General features: G+C 42.8%; 1 non-coding gene across 1 annotated transcript; it reads left to right on the forward strand.

Annotated features, from left to right (window-relative positions):
* Positions 1-12,890: 12,890 nt before the first annotated feature.
* LOC145625954 (small nucleolar RNA R71) lies at positions 12,891-12,996 on the forward strand. The gene has a single exon (XR_014110845.1). It is a non-coding gene; the product is annotated as a small nucleolar RNA R71 (small nucleolar RNA).
* Positions 12,997-20,149: the final 7,153 nt, after the last annotated feature.

Consider the following 20,149-nt stretch of genomic DNA (forward strand, 5'->3'; position numbering starts at 1 on the left):
ACATGACCAAATGAAGATCTAGGTTGATGCCTCACATATCTTCCACTTCAAAGGCAAATATGTCTTTGTTTTTTTTAACAGATGGTGCAAGTCTGCACCCATCTTTGAAAAAGCAGCCGTCCCCACCTTAATAGTTTGCTCTAGGCGACTGTCGTCCAGAGGAATATCAATGTGTTCACCGGCCGGCTGGGGACAGACGTAATCTTACCGTTCTCTGGTAAGTGATTGCTATTAATTTTCTTTTTTGACCACCACCGGCTTGTTAGTTTTTCTTTTCTAAGAGGCTGGTGGGGCTGGATGATCATCCTTGATTTCATCAAGGTCTATTAGCTCTTTGCCCTGACCGGCTGCAGCTGTTGCGGGCTTGACGTTCGAGAGATAGCACTCTCGAGTCGTCTTCTATTCCCCATTCAGGGAACCAATGGTTCCATCATCCCTTTCATGCTTGACCAACATGAAGGAAGGTATGATGACGGCCTTACACACGTTAAGAATTGGTAGGCCTAGAATGAGATTGTAGGCGGTCAACTCCTCGACCACTAGAAATAGGATGGTCATGTGCCAACCGCTTCCCTTCTCTCCCAAGTGGTCAGGAAGATCTATCCGTCCGACTTAGTGCACAACTTCTCCCCCAAACCCAACAAAGGGATGGGAGGCATCTTACTAACAAGGGAATAATCGTGTCGTCGAGCGACTACACCTAAGTCAAATTAATTTATAACGCTCTACCAACCTAATACGTGTATAGGGTAAATAGAGGGGTCGAACCACAGGGAGACATGCATAAACACCGCATTCACTACTTAAGACTTTAAGCTATCTCGGGACAAGAAGTATGAATAACTAAGAGATTAAACTAAGGATTAAGAATGATTAAAGATCAATATAACTAAACACCAAGGGAAGCGGGTAGATGTAGATGTCACTTGATCATGCAATAACACAGAAGCAAAGCAATGGTAAACTAAGCATGCAAGAATATCGAAATAAAGCTCGATCTAACCGCCTTCCGGGGTTAATCGATTTCTCCTAACATAGCCTCTATGTTTCCACATTAGAACCATATATTAGAAGGTGCAAACAAAGAATTATCGATAGTAATGAATCTCAACTAAGTCAACTTCCGTTACTTGTTAGTAAAGACTCATCTTTGATCAACTAACAATGTGCACTTGCAAGAAAGACCAAAGAATATCAAGCATACAAAGACTTTAATCACCATTAACATAACCCCCAACATCATAAGCATGAATCAATTAACAACTACACCATCCCCACACCCTTGGCTAGGTGACTACTCACAAATCATATTGAAGACAATATCAATCATCAAATCAATAAGCATCAACATGATCAATAAGCAAAGAAGGAAAATCAAAATAAGCAAACAAAACTAGATACAAAAGTAAAGAAAGAGAGTAAGAGATTGCTCATTCATTGAAGATGAAGATTTACAAAGATTCAATCAAGCTCCTTCTTCAATATCCAAGTTCATCAATAGAAATCCACACTTTCTCTCTGTACTAATGAAGTTTCTCTCTCTAGATTAAACTAAAAATGTAGAAAATTAAAACTAAGTTAATCTCCCCAAAACGTTCTAAAAAAAGGGACTTATATAGTTCGTACAGAGTCAGCTGAGAAAAGGAGAGGTCCGACCGAACAAATGGGAAGGTTCGGCCGGACTACAGGGTAGGTTCGGCCGAACCATGGGTAGGTTCAGTCGAACCTCCCTGATCCTGGTCTGGTCGAACTCCTGTGGTTCGGCCACTCCTGCAAAACTGCCAATTTTCATCTTGCCCCTGCCTCGAAGTTCGGCCGAACCACTGAGCAGGTTCGGCCACACCTTGGTTCGGCCACACCTTCAGGAGGTTCGGCCGAACCTCTTCTGAATCATGCTTCCTCTAGCTTCCTTTGAGCTTAGCTTCCTCCTCTTGAAAATCTCGATGGTTCCTACATAGCATAAGCATGAAAAGCACAATAAGAACAAAGCGGGAAGACTAAGAAAAGGGAGGATAAAGGAGAAAGAAAAGAGAAAGCAAAGCTAAGTAAAAAATGCTTAGAAAGAGGGCCAAACAAGTGCAAACGAGGGGAGAATCCTTAGAGAAAAAGGATAAAAGAGTGGCATAAATGCCACTCATCAAAATCCCCCACACTTGCCTTTTGCTTGTCCTCAAGCAAGGAATACTAAAACAAAAAGACAACACACAACAAGCATAATATGACAAGGGTTAAGAAAATCAATCAAGTTTCACGATGGGAAATGCTCCAAATGGACTCTAACATAGGGACATGAATCAAATAATGCTTACTTTTCTCAACTCAAAGAGGGGGAACACGTTCTAAGATGCTCATGGTTGAGGGAGACAAACCTAAGCTAAGCGCAGAGAACTAATGATTTCATCCTCTTCCCTAGCTCCAACCAAGACGGTCCACATTCTCTCCACTAGCTTCAAATCATCCCTAAGTTAGCTCCTCATGGTTCCTCGAGGGAACCGGAAAAAGAAATTTATTGTGGAGTCATAAGGTTATCCCGACATCTCAACTATGCACACTCTTTCCATAGGGTTGAAATCTATCTCCCTCCACCGTTCTTTGACCGCACTTCTCCAAGTCCAAGGGTCTTAACTTGGGTTGTAATGTCATGGCTAAGGGTTAAGGTTGGGAATTAATTTGAAAATTTTTTGTGGCAAATCCTAAGTGAAGCAAAAGAGTGGCCATCTCTCAAGAACCACCTAAGAATTGAACCTAAATTCAGATTACAACCTTCAATACAAGATTTCATAACATTACTTCATTTCTCTCATCATTTCCTCTTCCTTTTCCTTCCCCCTCTCTCCCTTTTTTTTTTTTTTTTTTTTTTTTTTTGAACTTCATACGTTGCATCCTTCCTCACAAACTTTTTGCAAATATTTCCTTTCATGAACAACCTTCAAAATCTCACTTGAACCAATATTCACAACTTTCTTGCCCTAAAACCAACACTCTCGAATTCGAACCTCAAAAACCAATGCCTCACTAACTACAAGGGTTGGTAGAACATAGGCCGAAAGGTTTGTAATATGGCTAGATCAAGAAAGGGGAATGAGGCCCAAATTGGTTAGCAAGTGGGTGGATGTAAAAATGAAAACCAAATTTATAACAAAACACAAAGAAAACAAAGAAAAATGAGAAGAAATGCCCTCTTCCTCCTTTAAAGTTGTTTGGTCACGATCTCAGGAGCTAAATACCAACACAAAGATTAAGACATGCATAGTTAAGGATCCAAAACGCCGCTCACAAGAGTGATGAAGGCTAGAACAAATGACGCTCACACGGGATAAAAATAAGCAAATACCAACTAAGGGAGTCCTATTCACTACGGAGAGCAACACCATCTTACCACTTTCCCGTGAACTAAGGGGTTCAAACGTCATCAAGAGTTCTAAACCGGGCTACCTTAGCTTATAATGTGTCTAATTCAACCTTAAGCATTCTTAAACCGTGTAAACCCTCATCAACTAGGAAGGTAAGCATTCAAAGCCATGTCATCAAAAAGGCACATAAATTCTTGAATCCAAATGAATGAGCAAATCCACATCAAAAATGTTTCAACTTGTCATAGTCATGCTCGTTACACAAAAGAGAACAAGAAAAACACACAAAAGGGAGGAAGAAATTAAAAAGGTTCATAATCGAGGCATGTAAATCAAATAAATCCCAATCGACATACAAGTGATCGTTGATATCAACATCAACGATCCCAGGTTCCTTGGAACCAAAATCAATCAACCTCGAACCATTCAACTCTTCCTAAACTAGACCTAAACTAAGCACTCAAAGAAAAAGAAAAAGAAAGAGAGGAAATGTCTCACCGAATTCCGCTTGAAATATAAGACAAGGTAATATATCCAATTCTCACCAAGGGAGCTAGTGTTGCTCCTTAACGTCCTACATCTCCGCTTCAAGCTTCAATAAAGGTGAGCCAAACAAAAGAAACTAAAACAAAACAAGAAAAGGTTAGAAAACAAAGAAAAAGACTAAAGAAACAAACAAAAAGAAGAAAAATTAATAAAAAGCTATCTACAAAGTTTGGATTAAGGGGATTTGTAGTTTCGGGAAATTTGGATTTTTTTTTTTCGGGAGCATCTCCACCTACAAAGACTCGGGGATCATCAAAGAAAATCATCAGAAATCAGCAAATCTAACCATAAAACATCATCATCATCATCACATCAATAATCATAAAACATCACCATCTCATCACATCACCATCACAACATCACCAACATCATCACCACCGCCACAACGCCACATCAATACCACAAAGCCACTATCCTCACTATCCTCCTTATGTGCAAGCAACTACCCTACCACCCTACCTTCCTATGTACACTTCAACCAACCAAAAGGACATCCTCCCCCACACTATTCTTTTGCTCGTCCCGAGCAAAAGTGTCAAGTGAGAAGATCGGGGGGAAGGGAAAAGTTCCCACAGCATCACTGGTTATCATCTCCTCGCCCCCTAGGTTGAGGGGGGTTGTTAGGATCAAACCCGGGAGTGTCCATGAAAGGGTGGAAGGGTTGGTTAAAGTGCTCATAGGGCCACCCTTGGGCACCCCAACCACCATCAAAAGGAGCGGGGGTGGATACGGATGCCGGGTCATAAGACGGATCACACCCACCCGGACGATAGGGGTCGTATGGGGGGGTGCCAACGCGTTGGGTAGGGTCGATGGGACCTTCCCAATAGGCGTAGCAAGGGGGGTGGGGTGTTGAGGGTCATAGGGTCCCCAATGATTGACCGGACCCTCTTAAGGAGGGTGGTAGGGGTAGTTCACATAGGGCGCTTGAATGCCCGCTTGCACAAGATTGTCATAATTTGCCCTCGCGTAGTACCCCCATTGCTCAATGGAAGCTTGATTGTCTCGACGAATATCGTCGAGGGTACTACGAAGGGCATTGAAATCAAAAGGAGGAAAGGAAGAAGAAGAAGATGCCTCACCTCCCCCGCTAAGGGGGGGATTGATTTGCTCTTGATGGAGGACCGGTGGAGGTTGAGGAGCTCCACCCCGGGCTCTAGTTCGCCTCAGCTCATTGGGGATGATTTGCTGAGGGATCTTCCATTTGATAGGAGCGGAGTGGTCCACCGTAGTGAGGTCGGGGTCCGGGAGGATACACCATTCGATCTCCCTATCGACCAGGAGGATAAAACGGCGTTTGCTAGTAGTAAAATTGAGGAATCGGCTGTGATGGAGGGCGCTTATGGATAGAGCATAGGGAGGGAACTCGTCGGTGAGCTCTTCTCGGTTTTGTTGCACGGGTGGGAGCAATTCAATTTGGTCCTTGTATGCTCCACCCTTCAAAGAGAGAGCAATGATAGTAATCATGCCACCCATAAATATCTCATCACCTAGACGGTTGTCCCTAGTATCCAAGAGCCGTTGGATAAAGGTGGAGGAGCATTGAAATTTTAGCCGTTGAGGATTGTCGGCCAAGAATAGGCAAGCAACCTCGTCTTTTACCATGGAGCCGAGGTTGGCTTTGAAGAACACGGCGTATTGTAGAAGCCGTACAAAATACCTCAAGGCTAAATGGATGATGTTGTTGACCTTTGAGGTATTAGTTTGGAACCTATCCTTGTTTGTGATGCTCCTCCACCACTCTTGCTCGTTGTAAGGAATGCGATGGGAGGAGGTCATTTCAGACGGGTGATCAAGGCCAGTGGCGTGCCAAAAGAAGATCTCATTTAGATCACTCTCCGTTAGAGAGTGATCCTCGTTGAACATCCTGAAGTGTATAATGAGTTGAGGATCCTCATCGACATCTTCCGGCTCAAAAACTTCCTTGCGGAGGGAGGCAAGGAATTCCAAGGTCACACGCTCGTAAGTGTGGGCGTGGAGGTGGATGAAGTCGCCCCAACCAAAGTTTTGAGCCAACCAAGTCACCTCATCCAATATTCCCAGCTTCCTCAAAGTTTGAGGGCAAAAGAACCTTGTGGACCTAATCGGACGCTTGATGAGTGATGCATATATAGGCCAAAATTGCTCGTCCGGAGCAATAATGCCATGATCGTTGATGCCGGGAGGAGGTGGGAATTGCGTTGCTGAGGATTCTCCCACCCTCTTCCTCTTTGACTTTCCTTTTCCCTTGCCGAACATCGTGATTCTACAAATTCACCAAGAGCATATCATTAGAACAAATTGATAGGAAATGACATAAGAAGCCAAGTACTTAACCAAGGTAAAAGTGTATGCTTGAGAGTATACAATTCAAGGCATGCATGAATACATTTGGACCAAGGTTTGAATAAGGATTCCTATGTCATTCCTAAATTAGTCCTAACAAGGTCTAGGTGAAATTTGGCATGATGTCCCCTTATTTTCATGATATCCAATCATCAAACCATCAAAATCAAGCCAAAACCATGAATAACAATCTCCAATAACATCCAACTCATGCATTTCTCAATCATAAAATGGTAACATGAATACCCTAGTATGAAATCAACATTCAATTACATTGAGATCAAAATAAAACCAAGGTAAACATGCATAATCATCATAAGAACATGTTCTACTATGAACAACCAATCAATTGCAACAAGTCAATCCAAAGAACCACATGAAATAAACAAGTCATTACTAATAATTTCAAGAATACCATAATTCACACTTAAATATGTAAAGCATGGTAAAACTATAAGAAATTAAAGAAATAAACTTGCAAAAGCTAGAACAAACATACCACAATTGATTGGAAGGAAGTAAAAACCCAAAAACACCGAAGCACTTAAACCCTTGAAATTGGGGAAAATGGAAAGATGGGTTTGTTTGGTAGGAATTTTTGGTAGAGATTGCAAAAGTTGAGTGAAGGATGGAAAATAAGTGAGAAAGGATGAAGATTGGAGTGATTTTGATGGAGATTTGAGGTAGTAAGGGGAGGTGCAATGGAGGTTTAGAGTGAGAAGGAGAAGAATGGGGTAGGTGACGAATATGGGAGTGATATTCACGAAAATGCAGCAAAATAGAAAACATGGCAGCATTTTTTTTTTTACTCTGAAGATAGGTTCGGCCGAACCAAGGGTATGTTCGGTCGAACCACAGTAAAAGTTCGGCCGAACTCCCCTGTGGTTCGGTCGAACCATTGCCAAAACTCTACATTTTAAAATCCGGGCAGAAAGTTCCAGCAAAATCGCAAAAAGAGAGGAGTGACCGAACCCAGGGAAGTTCGGCCGCACTACGAATTAAGTTCGGTCGAACCATACTTGGGTTCGGTCGAACCTATGCTGGAACTGCAAATTTTCAGATTCTGGCAGAAAGTTGCTGGAAATTTCTAAAAATTTAGGAGTGACCGAACCCAGGGAAGTTCGGCCGCACTACAGTATAAGTTCGGTCGAACCTCCCATGGGTTCGGTCGAACCTTCTGCCAGAATTCAATATTTTTGTTTTTGGCAGAATGTTGCCATAAATCCTTGAAATTGCTGCAGTGGCCGAACATGAAGTGGTTCGGCCAAACTTCCATAAAGAATCACGCAAGTAAAAATAGTCCGTTAACACACATCTAAACACATTACAATCATGCTAGATGCAAAGTATATCTAAAACCCAAGCACAATCAAAACCCAAAAATCCAAACAATCCAAAGTCGTAGATGGAAAAATAGAAGCAACATGAAAAGAAAAAGTATAAGAGGGTTAGAAACTCGGGTTGCCTCCCGGAAGCGCTTTTGGTTAACGTCGTTAGCTCGACGTTCCTTGAGTTGATCAAGGAGGGTCGAATTGACGATGCACATCAAGAAGTGTCACAGAAACTGGTTCATCACTTGGGAATCCTTCATGATAGGGCTTGAGACGGTGACCGTTGACTTTGAAAGGGGAGTGGCCGTCTTGGGAAATTTCGTAGGCTCCATAGGGAACCACTTCCGTGACAATGTACGGCCCACTCCATCTTGACCTAAGTTTGCCCGGGAAAAGCTTCAAGCGGGAGTTGAATAGGAGGACTTTTTGGCCTTTGACGAATGCCTTCTTGACAATTTGAGCATCGTGCCAAGCCTTAGTCCGCGCCTTATACATGCTTGCGCTATCGTAGGCATTCATCCTCAACTCCTCTAACTCATGTAGCTCTAGAAGCCTTTGCTCACCCGCACTATGGAGATCAAAGTTGATTTGCTTGATTGCCCAATGCGTTCGATGCTCCATCTCCACGGGCAAATGACAATTTTTCCCATAGACAAGCTTGTAGGGAGTGGTCCCTATTGGGGTTTTGAAGGCGGTCCTATAAGCCCATAGTGAATCAATAAGTTTGGAGGACCAATCCTTCCTTGTCCTAGCAACCGTCTTCTCCAAAATCACCTTGAGCTCTCTATTGGTGACCTCCGCTTGGCCACTCGTTTGAGGGTGGTATGCAAGCCCTCGCTTGTGAGAAACCCCATGTTTATCAAGTAGTCGAACGAAGGTGTGGTGCTTGAAATGCGATCCCCCATCACTAATTATTGCTCTTGGAACACCAAATCTCTGGAAGATCACCTTTTTGAAAAGGTCGACCACCACCTTAGAGTCATTCGTTGGAGAAGCCACGGCCTCCGCCCACTTAGATACATAGTCAACGGCGACCAAAATATACTTGTTCCCATGTGAAGAAATGAAAGGGCCCATGAAGTCTATAGCCTACACATCAAAAACTTCAAGCTCAAGGATGGGATTTTGCGGCATTTCATCCCTTCTAGAAATATTCCCCATCCGTTGACATCTATCACAAGTTTTGACAAATATCCACGCATCCTTGAATAGAGAAGGCCAAAAGAGCATAGATTGAAGGACCTTTGAGGCGGTCTTTTGAGCACTCATATGCCCACCACAAGGAGAAGAGTGGCACATATGGAGAACACTTTGAACCTCGTCGTTGGGGACGCATCTCCTCAACAAACCATCGACCCCTCTTTTCAATAAAATGGGATCATCCCAAATGTATCTCTTGGCCTCGTGCTTGAGTTTTCGACGTTGTTGTGAAGTGAAATCTGGTGGTATGGCACTACAAGCTAAGTAATTCACAATATCCGCATACCAAGGCTCCGATTTCACTTCAAGGACATAAAGCACATCATCTCTTAGAGCGTCCTCTATTGGCAATCCATCATCTTCAAACCTTGCACCGCCCAACCTTGAGAGGTGATCCGCCACCACATTCTCGGCTCCCTTCTTGTCTCTCATCTCATAATCGAAGTCTTGGAGGACTAAAACCCATCTCAACAACCTTGGTTTAGCTTCCTTCTTCCCTATCAAATATTTGAGAGCCGAGTGGTCGGTATACACAATTGTCTTAGAACCAATGAGGTAGGTTCTAAACTTCTCGAATGAATGGATAACCGCTAGGAACTCCTTCTCGGTAGTTGTGTAGTTTCGTTGGGCATCATTGAGAGTTTTAGACAAATAATGTATGACATGAAGTTTCCCATTCTTTCGTTGTCCAAGAACCGATCCAATGGCCTCGTCGCTTGCATCGCACATGAGCTCAAATGAAAGAGACCAATCCGGACCTTGGACAATAGGAGCGGTGCAAAGGGCTTCTTTCAACCTACAAAAGGACTTATGACAAGAATCATCAAACACAAACTCCTTATCCTGTTGCAATAGGGATGTGAGAGGCTTAGCGATCATTGAAAAATCTTTAATAAAGCGCCGATAGAACCCGGCATGGCCAAGAAAAGACCCCACTTCCCTCACGTTGGTGGGGGGAGGAAGTTTTTCGATGACCTCAACCTTGGCTCTATCAACCTCAATGCCGGCATGGGAAATTTTGTGCCCAAGAACAATCCCACTTTCGACCATAAAGTGGCACTTTTCCCAATTCAACACGAGGTTAGCCCTCTCACACCTTTCTAAGCAACGAGATAAATTAGATAGACAATCTTCATAGGTGGCTCCTCCAACGGAGAAGTCATCCATGAAGACTTCTATCTCATCCTCAATCATATCACTAAAAATGGACATCATGCAACGTTGGAATGTTGCGGGGGCATTACAAAGCCCGAAAGGCATCCTACGATACGCATAAGTACCGTAGGGGCATGTGAAAGTTGTCTTCTCTTGATCCTTAGGGTCAATTGGGATTTGGAAAAATCCCGAGTAACCATCAAGGAAACAATAGAAGGAATGCTTTGTAAGCCTTTCCAACATTTGATCAATGAACGGTAGTGGAAAATGATCTTTGCATGTACTTGTGTTAAGTTGGCGATAGTCAATACACATGCGCCAACCGGTAACAAGTCTAGTGGGTACTAGTTGATCATGATAATTTTTCACTACCGTCATGCCCCCTTTCTTAGGCACAACTTGCACGGGAGATACCCAATCACTATGAGCAATTGGGTAAATAATTCCCGCATCAAGAAGCTTAGCCACTTCCTTCCGCACAACCTCTTGCATGGAAGGGTTAAGCTTTCTTTGCCTTTGCCTGACGGGTTTGGCATCTCCCTCTAGATCAATTTTGTGCATACATAAAGATGGACTTATACCCTTGATATCATCAATGGTATAGCCCAAAGCTTTTTTGTGATTTCTCAAAACATTGATCAAGAGGGAGGTTTGCTCCTCCGTTAGGTTAGAATTTACAATCACGGGGAAAGACTCATTGGGACCAAGAAATGCATACCTCAAGCCCAAAGGTAGAGGTTTCAAGTCTACCATTGGTGCTCCCTTACCATTGGGGCTCTCTTCTCTTTCTTCAACTTGAAAGAGGTCATGAATGTAAGGAGCTTCTTCTTCCATGCTCGCGCCCTTGCACTCCTTGCTTTCCTCAAGCAAATCCTCATAGAATTGTATGTCTTCTTTGTGAGTACCTATCTTTGATTCATTCAACAACACACTTTCAAGGGGATCATTAGTGGCATGCAAGTGGGAGCGAGAAAATTTATCAAGAACCGTATCAAGAATATCTACCCTAAAGCATTCACCACTTAAGGAGGGTTGTTGCATGACATTGTTCAAATCAAACTCAATAGAATCATTGTCAATTTTCAAGGATATCTTCCCCTCCTTCACATCGATGATAGCTCTAGAAGTGGCTAGAAATGGCATACCCAAAATTATAGGAATCCTTTCATCCTCATCCATTTCTAGCACATAGAAATCCACGGGGAATGTGAACTTTCCTACCCTAAGGGGAATGTCCTCAACTTTGCCCACGGGGAACTTAACGGAACGGTCCGCTAGTTGGAGAGTAATGTTAGTGGGAGAGAGGGTTCCTACACTAAGCTTTTGGTAGACGGAATAGGGCATGAGACTCACACTTGCTCCTAAGTCACACAAGGCTTTATCAAATTCAATGCCATTGATAGAGCAAGGGATGGAAAAGTTACCCGGATCTTTCAATTTGGTAGGTAGTTTGTTGGAAAGAATTGCACTACAATTGGCGGTTAAACTCACCGTCTCACACTCCCTTCTCCCACTCAAAAGATCTTTCAAAAATTTGGAATAGTGGGGCATTTGCTTCATAGCATCAACAAAAGGGACGGAGATATGCAAATTCTTAATGACTTCCAAAAACTTCCTAAATTGGGCATCAAGTTTAGCTCTCACAAATCGTTGTGGAAAGGGTAGCTTCTCCTCTCTAGGTTGGCGATTTAGGGGCAAGGGGGTGGCTTCTTTTTCCTTGAGCACCTCAACATGTTTTTCTTTTTCAACACTCAATGGCTCATTGGGTTTTTCACCCTCATTCTCTAACTCCGCCTCTTCTTGGGGTTCTTCCTCAATTAAAGGGTCACTCCCTACTACTTTCCCACTCCTTGTTGTCACGGCATACAAAGGTTTTGGGTTGACTCCTTGACTTGGGATGTGAGAAGAAGAAGGAGAAGAAGAAGAAGGGGATGAATTAGATGCAAGTTGAGCAATTTGAGTCTCAAGCATTTTCATATGAGCATTGGTTCGTTTTTGAGCCTCTTCATGTTTCTTTTGATCCTCCTCACGCATTTTTAAAAGAGCATCAAATTTAGCCATCACGGGATCTATTGGAGGGGCTTCAAGTTGAAGAGGTTGTTGAGGTGGAGGAAGTTGGGGTTGATGGAAACCCGGGGGCCTATTAGTTTGGGCATAGTTAGGAACAAATTGGCCCCTATTGCCTCCCGTGCCTTGGTTAGGAACATTGCCTTGTTGATTATTTCCCATGTTACCGTGGTCACCAAAATTTTGATTTTGATGGTCATGGTATCGGGAATTAGGTTGTTGGTTTTGATTACCATATCCTCTTTGGTTAGAGTAGCCTCTTCCATTAAAATTGGAAGGGCCTCCCCCACCATGGTATTGGTTATCATAGCCACCACCATTTTGGTTCCAACCATGGTTTCCACCTTGATTCCAATTCCCCATTTGATTGGAGGTTGGCCTCAAGTTTCCTACATTTCCCATTCTAGGAGCAAAATTCATAGCATTGACATTTTCCATATTACTATCATGTTCATGGGAAGGGGGTTGAACTTCACAAGCATAGACACAATGAGAGGTATCATGATCATAGGTTTCACAATTAGAACAAAACATGCATCCTTGGGGCATTGTATTGTAAGAAGAGGGGGAGGAAGTATCCATACCATTGCCTCCCTTGGTTGAAGGGGAGATATTACCATGAGGGTTGGACCTTTCTTTCATCAATTCATCCATTTGCTTGTACATTTTGGAGATTTGGGTAGAAAGGTTGTTGATTGCGTTGGCTTGCTCCAATGCATAAACGCCCTTGCTAGAAGTAGCATCCCTTTCTCCTTCGTACCAATCATCATAGTGCTTTGCGGCTTCCTCTATAATACACTCCACTTCATGCTCTCCTTTGTTCATAATTGGACCACCGGCCGCGGCGTCTAGGCTTGTTCTTCCTTGAGGTGTGAGACCTCCATAGAAAGTGTGAATGAGTTGATACTTGGGTATCCCATGGTGTGGGCATTGACGTTGAAGCTCTTTGTATCGTTCCCATGCCGCACTTAGAGACTCACCACTCTTTTGGCGAAAACCTTGAATCAAAGACCGAGCCTCGGCGGTCTTCCTATGGTTATAAAACCTCCTCAAGAAAGCCGTAGTCACTTGGTCCCATGTCGTGAGAGAATTAGGGGGCACCTCCTTCTCTAGCCATTCTAGACCTCTCCCAATTAGCGAAAATGGAAACATTTTGAGGCGAATATATTCTTGAGTCACTCCATTGGCCTTTATTGTGTCACAATATTTCTCAAACTCTTTTAGGTGCTCATGAGGACTCTCAAACTTTCCACCCGAGAATTGTTTCCTCTCAATAAAGGTAATCAAATTAGGCTTGATCTCGAAATTGTTGGCTTGAGTAGTAGGAGTTAGGATCCCACTTTGTGCTCTAAAAGCTTCGGGGGCCCCAAGACGACTCAAAGGCGTATTCTCTCCCATTTTAGAACCTTCTTTACTTTCAAACTTATAGGTTGAGAAAGGGTTGATTTCTGAATTCGAAGATGATTTAGGGCTATCTAATTCTTCACTTGAGGGTGAAGAGGGTGGAGTATCTTCTAATTCTCTTACTCCTCTCGTTGGAGTGCGGGAATTTCTACTCCTTGCTCTTGCTTCTCTTCGAAGTAGGGACAAAGACCTCTCTAGCTCTGGATCGATGGGAATTAAAGATCTTGAGCGGGTTCGTCCTCTGTTCATACAACAAAGCTAAGAAGAACGTAAGCACTGGCAAGTAACAAAAGTAGCAAACACTAACAAATAAAGGTGAGATAGTCTTAAACAAGCAATGAAATAGCAATGGAAACCGTCTCCCCGGCAACGGCGCCAATTTGACAAGGGAATAATCGTGTTGTCGAGCGACTACACCTAAGTCAAATTAATTTATAACGCTCTACCAACCTAATACGTGTATAGGGTAAATAGAGGGGTCGAACCACAGGGAGACATGCATAAACACCGCATTCACTACTTAAGACTTTAAGCTATCTCGGGACAAGAAGTATGAATAACTAAGAGATTAAACTAAGGATTAAGAATGATTAAAGATCAATATAACTAAATATATACCAAGGGAAGTGGGTAGATGTAGATGTCACTTGATCATGCAATAACACAGAAGCAAAGCAATGGTAAACTAAGCATGCAAGAATATCGAAATAAAGCTCGATCTAACCGCCTTCCGGGGTTAATCGATTTCTCCTAACATAGCCTCTATGTTTCCACATTAGAACCATATATTAGAAGGTGCAAACAAAGAATTATCGATAGTAATGAATCTCAACTAAGTCAACTTCCGTTACTTGTTAGTAAAGACTCATCTTTAATCAACTAACAATGTGCACTTGCAAGAAAGACCAAAGAATATCAAGCATACAAAGACTTTAATCACCATTAACATAACCCCCAACATCATAAGCATGAATCAATTAACAACTACACCATCCCCACACCCTTGGCTAGGTGACTACTCACAAATCATATTGAAGACAATATCAATCATCAAATCAATAAGCATCAACATGATCAATAAGCAAAGAAGGAAAATCAAAATAAGCAAACAAAACTAGATACAAAAGTAAAGAAAGAGAGTAAGAGATTGCTCATTCATTGAAGATGAAGATTTACAAAGATTCAATCAAGCTCCTTCTTCAATATCCAAGTTCATCAATAGAAATCCACACTTTCTCTCTGTACTAATGAAGTTTCTCTCTCTAGATTAAACTAAAAATGTAGAAAATTAAAACTAAGTTAATCTCCCCAAAACGTTCTAAAAAAAGGGACTTATATAGTCCGTACAGAGTCAGCTGAGAAAAGGAGAGGTCCGACCGAACAAATGGGAAGGTTCGGCCGGACTACAGGGTAGGTTCGGCCGAACCATGGGTAGGTTCGGTCGAACCTCCCTGATCCTGGTCTGGTCGAACTCCTGTGGTTCGACCACTCCTGCAAAACTGCCAATTTTCATCTTGCCCCTGCCTCGAAGTTCGGCCGAACCACTGAGCAGGTTCGGCCACACCTTGGTTCGGCCACACCTTCAGGAGGTTCGGCCGAACCTCTTCTGAATCATGCTTCCTCTAGCTTCCTTTGAGCTTAGCTTCCTCCTCTTGAAAATCTCAATGGTTCCTACAAAGCATAAGCATGAAAAGCACAATAAGAACAAAGCGGGAAGACTAAGAAAAGGGAGGATAAAGGAGAAAGAAAAAAGAAAGCAAAGCTAAGTAAAAAATGCTTAGAAAGAGGGCCAAACAAGTGCAAACGAGGGGAGAATCCTTAGAGAAAAAGGATAAAAGAGTGGCATAAATGCCACTCATCACTTACAAGCTATCCAGGCTGTATTTGAGGTTGGATAGACATTTACGGCTGGTGATGCCAGAGGAGCTTCTCGTGTCAATCAATATGCGACCAGCCTTTTGGTTTTCCACTTTGCATTCTATGACCACAGGGTAATCAATGGCCAACGGACTTTGCCTCTTTCCTTTTCGGTGATGATGACTTCAGAAAGGCAGATGTGCTAGTCGTTTGTCCCTCTTTAACAGAGTGGACCATCTTTATGAGATGGTCCTTGGTGCCCCGCATGGTTGGGCCACCTCAGGTGAATTCGCCTACTATAATGTAGACTGACTCTCATTGGTTTCATAACTACCAGCAAGTTGGGGAGTCTATTTGCTTGATTGCAGCGGATTCGCTTTAGAAGTCACTTTGAACTTCACGTAGGATTTCAACACCACTTTGTCGGCCAGTCGATCAAGCGTCCGCTTGAGGCTGAAGCAGTCATTAGTGTCTTGGCCGACAACCTCATGGTAATGACAGTGCTTGTTTTTGTTGCGATTTTCAGCGAAACCTTTCATTAGAGTTGGCTTGTCCAGCGTCATCTGATTCTTTATCTCCATGAGGATGGAGAAACTGTCCTTGTGAAACTCGTACCATGGAACGTACAGTTTCCACAATTTTTTCTTCTTCTGGGCCGGCTGACTGGGGTTATCAACCGCCCATATCTCTTTCTTCTTCTTGCTCTCTTTAGGTTTTAGAGATGGTTTAGAAGGCCTACTATCTTTCTGCCTATCAGACTTTTTGGAGTCCGATTCCTTATTTGATGAGCAGAGTTCGCTCTCCTATATATAGGCTTCTGCCTCCATCAGCGCTCCCTGGAGGGTGGAGATTTTCTTGCGGACGAGTTTAAACTTGAAGGTTGACCCGTCATTCAGACCTTTGAAAAAGTTTGTGTTCCAGGTGTGGATCTAAAGGTTTTTCTGGGTGAGCTGGGTCTCGTCAACAACCTACACACGGCAGCACACGTAAACTGCCCTCGGGGGTGGGGTCGAGGAACCCCCTCCGAAGCTTAAGTTAGAGAGTGTTTAGAGAGAGAAAGTGTAATTTAAAGAGATATAGAAAGTATAATAACTTGAGTTTCTTACCCCTTTTCCGCTGTACCTTACCCTCTATTTATAGGCGTACTATCGTCTTGGTGAAGAGTCTAGCCTGGTCAGCCCTGTAGGCTGACTCCATCAAGCTGGAGAGCCCTTCGCAGCTACTTTTTTGGCAGTGAGTGCGAACCCTAGGGGCTGGGCGATAGTTCAGCAGGAGCTATCCTAAACAATTAGCCCCTCAAGAGGTGGTATGAGATCACTCATGCCGACTCTTTATATACAGAGTAGTCTTCTTAACTAAGCCCAGCTTGAAGGAATAGCTCAGCAGGACCTATCCCCTACAACTAGCCCCCCAAGAGATAGCGTGAGGTTTATTCATGCCAGCTATTCTGAGCGTGTAGCCTTATCGTCTATTGCTCAACGGGTCGTCTAGCTGAATTATCCTACACACTCCTATCCCCTCAAGTCTCTGGGTTGTTGTTGTGATCCGGAGACTTAGGAGGTATGTCTTGTTTTTTATGACGATGTCTTTGCTGTCGTTTGAATTTTGTGTTGGATCTGTTTCTGCCTGCTGGACGCACATTCGGCTGGGACTTGCTTGGACTGCAGGGGGAGTTTTTTAGAACTCCCGCTGAAGTCTGAGAAATGATGAGCTGGCATAGAGGAATTTCGATCACTGCCGCTGATGTCTGAGAAATGACGAGCTTGCTGAGAGGAATTTCGATCACTCCCGTTGAAGTCTGAGAAATGACGAGCTTGCTGAGAGGAATTTCGATCACTCCCGCTGAAGTCTGAGAAATGACGAGTTTGCAGAGAGGAATTTTGATCACTCCCGCTAAAGTCTTAGGAATGACGAGCTTGCTAAGAGGATTTTCGATCACTCTCGCTAAAGTCTGAGAAATGATGAACTTGCTGAGAGGACTTTAGATCACTCCCGCTGAAGTGCTTTTTTTTCGGCGAGAAAGATATTTGCATGAGTGGGACACGTGTTGATGATCCAGGCCGTCATTTTGAATTTACTGAAGTGACATGGCGGTTTGGCTTTGCTTCGTTTCTAACTTCCCCTTTACTACGTATTAAATTCATTGTCCCCCACTTTTTACTCATTTCTTTTACTTCCCTTATTTTTTCATCTTCGCCTCTTTATTACTTTTCACTTTAAAATCTTCACTCTCTATTACTCCTCTTCAGGTGTTCCTCCTTGTTTTTGCTTCAACTTTCTGCCATATTCGCTTTTCTCATTCATTTTTCCGCCCTTACTTCTTTACTAATTTGCTTCTTTTTCTGCGTTTTTTTACTGCAGTTTCAAACTTTGTGTCGTTTAGGCTTTTGCGTCCGCCATTGTTGTTGTACTTTGTTGCTTCTGCAACTTTTCTCCTAAAGGTACTTACTTTTTCCCTTTTTGTTGTATGTATTTTCCCAATTTCGCCTCTTTTTGCTTTTTTTCTAACCAAGGTTGTATCTTTTGATTCGCCTTAATTGAATTTGACCAATTTTATTTTCTTTTTTGTTGTTGTAATTGCATTCTTGGTTCCTTTCCTTTTATTCCTTCATTGTTCTTGTTTCCTTAGACTGATCTTCGATTTGCGGCGCCGCATTGCTGTTTTCTACTCATCGTGGGCGTTTTGTCTTTATAGATTCCATAATGTCCGACGCTTGTGATAGTCAAAACATAAGTGAGCCTCAAGTGGCCACTGAATCGGATTCTACTTCCCGATCATCTCCTTCAAATGAGCGCCCTGCGCACACTCCTCCTGTTTATCTTTCTTCTTCCCCCACTGCGAGCGGGACGGATACTGCGAGCGGGACGGGTACAAATGGTTATGCCTTCTTCCTTTCCCCCTGCTGCGAGCGGGACGGGTACTGCTGCGACAGATACTGCTGCGTTTGGGTCAGGGAGTAGTCGTCCCGCTGAGGGTAGTGTCTTTCGCCCTTTCCAGCGTGAGCCTCGCCCTGATTTCTTTGATCCCTACTGCATGCGAGTGCTTATTAAGAATGGGGTTCCTTTGTCCCATCTTACCCTTTTAAGGCGGCACGCAATGCCTCATAAAATGTTAGCTGATGCCATTAAGGCTAATCCCCCTAACGTGTCTCATGTTAGTCCCATTCCCCATGTTCAGCCTTTAAACAATTTTGCTTGGCTTGATGACATGGCTGATGTGAATTGGTTTAACCATTATGTAGTGCGAGGTGGCAATATTGATACTCCATCACCTTCTCCCTCTCCAAATATTCGAACGAGCAGGATGACTGAGTCCCTAGGCAATCGTTCCCTTTTCGATTTGTCATCCCACCTATATGGTGGAGCCTATTAAGGAGGGCAAGACTGAGTTTTTCTTGGATGATAAGTGTTACGGGCCCAAGAACTGTGTGCTACAATCTCTCCGGCGCAAGGATGCTAGAAGGTTGAACCTTGCTTCTGTTGGGCAGAAGTTTTATGGTTTTGGGGAAGGCTACAAGCTGGTCTTGCCCGCTGATGGTGCGAATCTCTCTGCTCCCCCTGATGGGCACATTACTGTGTTTGCGTCTTAGCTGGACTTGGGTTTGCGGTTTCCTCTTGACCCTACTCTGGAGAAGGTGGTCCGTGCCTTCAACATCTGTATTTCCCTGCTACATCCAGCTTCTCTACATACCCAATTTGCCTGCTGAGGTTCTAACGATTTTGGAGGTACCTTGAGTCCTTGCACTTGTTCAAGTCTTTAATGAGCTTGAAAAGGTCTGCTTCTGGGACTGTAGGCGTCGCTCGAAGTGCGCCTACGTTAAAGCATGTGTGAATATGCTTGGCACTCATAGGAAGTGTGAATTGACGTATACGATTAGGATCAAAAAAAGAAGGGAGCCGCCAACAAGTTTTTTAGGAACTTGTAAACCGTTCACGGATCATAAAAGGCAACCACGATAAAGGGACAACGATAGGCAACAACGATTGACCCGTGAAGGTTACACCCCATTCATAATCCATGAGATTACTAACTCCATATGGTTTGGAACCACGAAAGGAGGATCGGGGATGATGGTACGAAGTGAGTCATGGAGTCACATTCGCCCGTATTGGCCTCCACTCGATTCTTATAGTGAAAATTGATTCCTGCGATCTCAAAGGCATACAAACAAAATATTCAATTTTCTTCAAACTATTATTAAGCTAAATTGGTTGAATATTAATGCAACATATAATTCTAAAATATTAGTGATCACTTAATTAAACAACAAGATTAAAAAGGAACCTAAACCGGTTGTCCAAATTATCTTATTAGGCGTCATTTTCAATTACATATTCCCTTTAACATGCAATATGGTGATCATAAAAAATAATATAATAAAATCAACATTAATATTGGAAGCAATTTAACAATAATAGTGATAGTCAAATCAAATAATAATAATAACTTAATCATGATACTAGCAACAAGAATAATAAGAGTAATTAAGTGATTAATTACTCACTTTCCGCGTTTCCTTGAATTGCTACATCATGAATAAACTGTTAGTAACTTCAATAAAAAAAATATAAAGCAAATGAAAATAAAATTAAATTAATATAGATTTGATTTGGTCCAAACCCTCAGTTATTTATACCTTTCACGCCTTGGTTTAAGGATGGAACCTCGGGTTTAGTATAGACTCCTTGGAATGCTTAAGGGAAGAATTGTGTAATTAGGAATATAGATTTAAGGCTTAGAATATGGGAGAAAGAGAAGATAATGATTTTTGGTGTAAAAGAGAGAAAGAGAGAAGGATTTGATGACCAAGCTTGTTGATCATTGGAAAAGGGGAGACATGACCTCTATTTATATAGAAAAAAGAAGGTTGAAGAATCAAGAAAAGATAAGAATTCGAATCGGATAAAACT

The sequence above is a fragment of the Chenopodium album genome, chromosome 3, assembly GCF_948465745.1.
Source record: "Chenopodium album chromosome 3, dcCheAlbu1.1, whole genome shotgun sequence".
NCBI classification, from domain to species: domain Eukaryota; kingdom Viridiplantae; phylum Streptophyta; class Magnoliopsida; order Caryophyllales; family Amaranthaceae; genus Chenopodium; species Chenopodium album.